This window comes from Nycticebus coucang, chromosome 6 (assembly GCF_027406575.1).
Source record: "Nycticebus coucang isolate mNycCou1 chromosome 6, mNycCou1.pri, whole genome shotgun sequence".
In the NCBI taxonomy this organism is placed as follows: domain Eukaryota; kingdom Metazoa; phylum Chordata; class Mammalia; order Primates; family Lorisidae; genus Nycticebus; species Nycticebus coucang.
The window spans coordinates 7,088,101-7,094,888 of record NC_069785.1 but is presented as its reverse complement, the minus strand read 5'-3'; positions in this window follow the sequence as shown (position 1 = coordinate 7,094,888).

The following is a 6,788-nucleotide window of genomic DNA, read 5'->3' as shown; positions in this document are numbered from 1 at the left end:
GTGGGGCTCAGCGCCCATAGCACAGTGGTTAGGGCGCTGGCCACATACACCAGGGCTGGCAGGTTCGAATGCAGCCCTGGACAGCTAAACAACGACGACAACTATAACAAAAAAATAGCCGGGCATTGCAGTGGACACCTGTAGTCCCAGCTGCTTGGCTGGACTGTATGAGACTCCCAGAGGCAGGACTCACGCCAGGGAAGCCACTAAGGTGAGGTAACAGGAGCTTGGAGAACCTTCAGGCTATGCACTCCACTCACCCTGTGAGGCCTAGTTCATGTGGGGGTCAGAAAAGAGAGTGGGGCTCGGTGCCCATAGCACAGTGGTTAGGGCGCCGGCCACATACACTGGGGCTGGTGGGTTTGAATCCAGCCCTAGACAGATAAATAACAATGACAACTGCAACAAAAATATAGCCTGGCATTGTGGCGGGCATCTGTAGTCCCAGCTACTTGGGAGGCTGAGGCAAGAGAATCACTTAAGCCCAAGAAATTGATATTGCTGTGAGCTGTGACGCCACCACACTCTACTGAGGGCAACACAGCGAGGCTCTGTCTCAAAAAATAATAAAAAGGAAAGAAAAGAGTAAGTGGGGTGAGTGGGGTTGGGGGTTGGGAGGGGAGACAGAAACCAGGGAGGACAGGGGAGGGTGGGAAAATGTTAATGCTGTCATCACAGACTTTTCTTCAAAATAATTTGTGTGTAGAGCAGAACAAAGATCTTTTCATTAAGCTGAAAGGAAGCTATGTTTAATAGGATTATATTTGGCTGTGTATGATGTCAAGATGATAGAGGCTTTTCCAAAAACTGACCTTTATTTCCCCCTTTTATTAAAGAAGTGTGAAGATAGGCAACCCAGGGCTGGTATAGAACCCCTTAGGTCACCAAGGAACCAGGCTTTACCTAATATACTACCTCTCCAACCTCATGTCCCCAATGGCTGCTCAGCCTCCAGCCATCACATCCAGATGCCAAGTAGCAGAAAAGAGGCCTCTCAAAGACCCCACATATTACTATATATCATTGGCCAGAACTTAGTGAGGGGGCCATATAATCTTTTCTCTAAGGTAGCTGTGTACCTAGCAAAAACTGGGGATTTGTTATTGGGAAAAGAAGAAGGTTGGGGGCCAGTGATGCTCTTTACCACATTGTGTATGAAGGGAAGCAAGTTTTTATCCACATTCCCACACTTAAGTTTGACAGAAGACTGCTTCTGAGGCAGGAATTCTTTGTGTATCGGAGGATCTTCCCTTCCAGCCTCGTGTTCTATTTGGCGTGAATTGTCCCTCAGGTCTCAGCTTCAGACTCGTTTCCCCAGGGACCTTCCCCAGATCCCCAAGTCTGCACGCGACTACTCTGCTTTGTGCTCCCTCTGCACCTGCACTTCTCCTGCAGAGCCCTTTGCACCTTGGTCATTACCAAATCATCCGGAACTATTTGTGTAAGGATGTCTTGCCTATGAGCTAAACTACAACCTCCATGAGGGCAGGGACTCTGCTTTGCTCACCATTGCCACCCAGTGTGTGACACTTAATTATGTTACACGACTGGTTGGGAGTGATTAGAATACTAGAAAGACCCCAGACTCAAAGCCACTTCCAAGGAGACTTTTTCTTTAACTGACTTCCCCAGCTGAGACCAGGGTGAAACTGGATTCTCCGGCTGTACACCTTCCAGGAAGGGAGCAGCGCACACACACCTGTGGAAGGGCCCTGGGCTGGGGTGTCAGCTGAGCCTCTCTGAGGAGGATTTCTTAGGGTGCCTTCGCCCACAGCACCTCCACTTCACAAACCCATCTCCACTCAGAAGTACGCCCAGGAGAGCAGCAACTGCAGTGGAATGGGAGGGGTTTAAATCTGAAAATGGGATCAGCTGCCCAGTGTTCAGGAGGAAAAGTAGGTCACCGTCTTCCCCTCAGTTCAGCATCACTCCTGGGCCTGGAGGGGAAGGCAGAGTGGTATGATCTTTGGTGTCACAGGCCCTGAGCAAATTTGGTCATGCTCAGCTGCATGGGCACTGCCAGCCTGGCCCTCATCTCTTGTTCACAAGACCCCCCCAAAAATCAGGAAAAGTCTGGGCTGTCCAGCCTTTAGGTTTTGGACAGAGGATAGAGAAGAGTCCATTTTAGCACCACCTAAGACAAAAAGCAGGCCCTGGACTCCAGACGGTTCTCTGGCCCACCGTCCAGTTAGGGGTAAAGCATCTGTCCTTCGGCAAAGAATGACAGGATTTTGAAGGATAGAATGAGGAAAAGTGAGCCCATGAGAGAGGCCAGGGAGGCCTTGGGATAGGTGCTGGTGTAAGTGTCCACAAGAAGCTCTCCAGGGCTCCCTCCCACGGCCTGTGGCCCCAGAGCGGTGAGACACCAAGGTGGAGAAATGAAGACTCATCTCCAACTTGGTGGCCATCCTGGGGCCTCCACATTCACCATTATGATTTTTAGTCATAACCGTCTGGCAACACTCTGACCACTTCTCCTTCTAACTGAGAAGCCGAAAGTGATACTCATCCTGGGTGTGATGTGGGGATTTTCTGGGGCAGGGTCGGGAGGATGGGGTGCTGGAGCTGGCTGCCCTTGGTTTGCATGAGCCAATTACTAAGTCAGTCAGACTCTGGTGGACCAGGTGTGAAACCCTTGGTAACTTGAAGTCTGCCAAGTGGAAGTATTTACACCATGGAAATTAGTCAACGTCACACATCGGGGCATTTCATCTTTTCTCTGCACACAGCCCTTACTCCAGAGTGGCTGAGAAGGCCACAGGTGAACAGGGTGTTTGGTGGTCCCCCGATATCTTTGTCGTGCTGTCCTTCTGGGCTCTTCTCAGTCAGAGTTTTCTCTGTGGACACACCATGGACTGCACCCGCTGTCCAGTGGCCTGGTGAAGGTGCTGACTTTCACAGCCCTGAGCTACAGGACTCCCAGAGCCCGGCCCCCTAGAGCAGCAGGCCTGCTTTCTCATGGAAAGAGAGAAAGGAAAGCCAGGGAGATGCTTTCAATGGCAGCAACTCTGTGAAAAAGTAGACAAGTGCAGACACTTTCCTGCAAATCCCCCGGTAAAAACGGAGCTCCATGCTTGCCAATTAGGGCCACAGGTGGTGTTTCTTATGTAAGTGGACTCTTCTGCCTCAGATTTCATTTTCAGAGGTCATACAAGGTTGAAAAGAGGCAAATTCTTTTCACGAAAAGGATAAAAAATGAGACCGGGACAGATGTAGAGGAAAGTTGGTGAACTTTTCAGAACCAGCCCAGCCAAGGAAGGGGACACCTCTGGACACAGCGATGGCCTGGGCTCTCCCTGGGAGGCTCCAGGGAATCTCCGGAGGTCTGCGGAGGGGCAGTCCTCACTCTCTCCCCACAATTCTGCTAGTGGCAACCTGAGGACTGTACTTTGAGAAAGGGTCTGGAGAGGGTCCTCGGGAGGCCTTCTGTAGATGGTGACCTCCGAGTGCTCCTCCTTCAGGCCCAAGGCCCTGCTCTGCTACAGTTGTGAGTCTTTGACTGACCGACCTGGTGGCCCCAACATAGCACTGGTTGTTATGGGAACTGCATGAAAACACAAAAGAGCATCCGTTTCTCACCAGCAGCAGTGAGCAACAAGGTGGAGCCCAGGGAGGGTAGTCATGAGGCCCTGAGAGGAACAGCAAGACCAGCCCTAGAGCTGAGCCTCCCGTAGACCTGTCACCAGCCACCCTCCAGCTCCGGAAGAGCCAGAGAGCAAAGGGAGGGGAGCCCTGGGTGGTGCCCTCCGCCCACAGATAGCTCCTCTTCCCTGATCAGCCACTCCACCTGGCCAGAATGCCCTGGGCCAAGCCTGGGAATGTAGGGCTGACAATGAACTTCTGTTTCCCTGCCCAATTGAAGGGAAGCCCTTCCCCCATGGGCTCAGGACACCCTCGAGAACTCAGTTGTCAGAGGTTGATTTTTCTTGTAGGAAGCACCTCTCGAGGGTTTGCATTTATAAGCGCTGGCAAAACTCATCCCAAGAACGCAAACCCACTTATGAAGATGTGCTGGAGCCAGGGCCTGGCCTCCCACACATGGGCCCATGCAAGAGAGTCCACTGGTCGGCAGTCACCCCGTCCCTACCGGTGTTCAGCACCCAAAAGCATCTGACTCTCATTCAGGTGGTCCTGCCCTGCCACGGGCATCCTGGTAACAGAAAGCAAGAGGGGACGCCACGTGGCACCCTTGCCCATCCTACACTGTCCTGTCTGAGGAGAATACTCTGCAGCCCTCCTTGGGCCATGCTCTTTATATCTCTAAGTCACTTCCTGTTTCCTCTGCTAGGTTAGGGCCAGGCTGAGAGGTGGTGTGAGTCACTCTCCAGGGAGCCCTCAGGGAAGGAGCAAAGGACGTGACTTGGGAGGGCAACGGATTGTCTCCTCCTGAGAAAACACACAGACTGTCCTGGGCTTTTAGGCATGCCGTGTAGCTGAGCCTGGAAACCGGGCATGTCTGGAAATCTGGGACTTGCCTGGCCTGTGTTCCTCTGTGGGCTGATGCTGCCCCGGCTCCCAGGAGGCACTGGGCACTCTTCAGAGATCTCACTGGAAGTCTTGCTTTGCCCAGAGGCTGGGCTTACTGGACAATCACGAGGCAATGGCTAGTAAAGGAGTCTCTGTGGAAGTGTGGACGACCAGCCATTCAAACGCATTGTCGTCCAGCCACTAAATTTCAAAACAAGGAGGAAACTGGAGCTCAGCCATGAGCCAGTGCTCAGCGACCTGGGTTCACAGAAAGACAGATCAGAATAGACTTGGCGCAGTTTGTCACCTTCCCTTTATGGCATCTTGTCCTGACTTTCAGTACTCACTGGGGGAAGGACTATTTCTCCAGTGGAACGCTGAGTACTACAACAAGGCTTTGGATGACTTGGTCGGGGTGCCAAGTCAGCATTGGGCTGCTTCCATTCCCTGAACTGCGTGTGTGTGAAAATCTATTGTAAACTCAGACACACCTGACATAGCATAGAAAATATAGAGCCCTAATCTTTTTCCCCGGGCTTCTGAGGGAGCCCTGCATTCAGGATGGTGCTGAGGTAGGAGGAGCCTGAACCAGGGTCCCTGCCAGGGCGAGCCCTGCTTACGCCTTCTGCAGCAGGGAAGGGGAGGGAAGAAGGAGGAACAGGCAGAGAAAGGCCCAGAAACTCCCACCAGCGTGGGAGACAGGGAGGAGGGTAGCTGTCCCAAAGCAATCAGGGAAGCAGCGTCCTGCCTCTCCAGAAGCTTTGGTTTTGATCACAGTGAGATCTTCTCCAGAGAGGCCAGAGAGCAAGTACAGGCTTCCAGGGTCAAGAGGCAACAACGTCATGCACAGATCTATGGAAAACACACAAAAACATTCTTCTTAATTTTTGAGGGTACGGGGAAACAGGAATTCTCATACCCTGCTGGTGGGGATATGCTACCCTGGAAAAGCTTTGCGGGTTGGCAACTGGATAATGTCGGAAGCAGAGACGATGCTCACTCTGTGTTCACAAAACTCTTGTTTTCCTCCTGGACACAGAAAGTTTGCTTCTCCCAGCCTCCCTTGCAGTCAGGAGTGGTCAGTGACTGAGTCCTGGACAGCTGGAAGGTAGGCAGAGAAACTGATGTGAGTCACTTTGTAAAACCTAAAACCTGAAGGCACCTGTGCAATTCTCCATGCTCTGTCTCATCCCCTATCCGGTCAGCTGAAATAGTAGGATCTGATAGAGAAATCCAGGGGTTGACAAATGGGGAGTCATCCTTTAGACCAGTGGTTCTCAACCTTCCTAATGCTATGGCTCTTTAATACAGTTCCACAGGTTGAGAACCGCTGCTTTAGACCAGTGCTTTTCAACTGGTGTGCTGAGGCACACTGGTGCGCCATGAGAAGATCTTACGTGTGCCTTGAAAATCTTTAAAGATCAAAGACCAGGACAGCGCCTGTGGCTCAGTGGGTAGGGCGCCGGCCCCATATACTGAGGGTGGTGGGTTCAAACCTGGCTCCAGCCAAACTGCAACAGAAAAATAGCCAAGCGTTATGGCGGGTGCCTGTAGTCCCAGCCACTTGGGAGGCTGAGGCAAGAAAATCACCTAAGCCCAAGAGCTGGAGCTGGAGGTTGCTGTGAGCTGTGACGCCATGACACTCTACTGAGGGTGACAAAGTGAGACTCTGTCTCTAAAAAAAAGATCAAAGACCAGCCTGAGCAAGAGCAAGACCCCATCTCTACTAAAAAAAAAGAAGAAAAGAACAAAAAAAGAAAAAGAAAAAACCATCCAGGCATCATGGCAGACATCTGTAGTCTCAGCTACCTGGGAGGCTGAAGAAAGAAAATTTTTTGAACCCAGGAGTTTGAGGTTGCTGTGAGCTGTGATGCTATGGCCACAATACCCAGGGCAACAGAGTGAGACTCTGTCTCAGAAATAAATAAATAAAATAAAGATCACTAATTATACTCGAAAAAAGTTCAAAGCACAGTAAGTACATTCTATTTTTTTACTCTTTTTTTTTTTGATCAACATAATTTAAGTATGCCTTGGAAGTTTAACTATAGGTTCAAGTGTGCTGTGAAATAAGAAAAAAAAGGCTGAAAAACCCTGATACAGACAAACTCTGAGTCTAGATGGTTCTGCAGGGTGCCTGTCACTCCCACCAGGTGACTCCTGTTGAACTGTAATATAAGTGACAAATACAGCTTTATTGTGTGAAGCTGCTGAGATTTGGGGGTGTCTGTTATAACATTTAGCCTATCATGACTGATGTAGTATCAAAATGTCATAAGCTTTAACCTAGCAATTACATTCTTAGAACACAATCTAAGGAA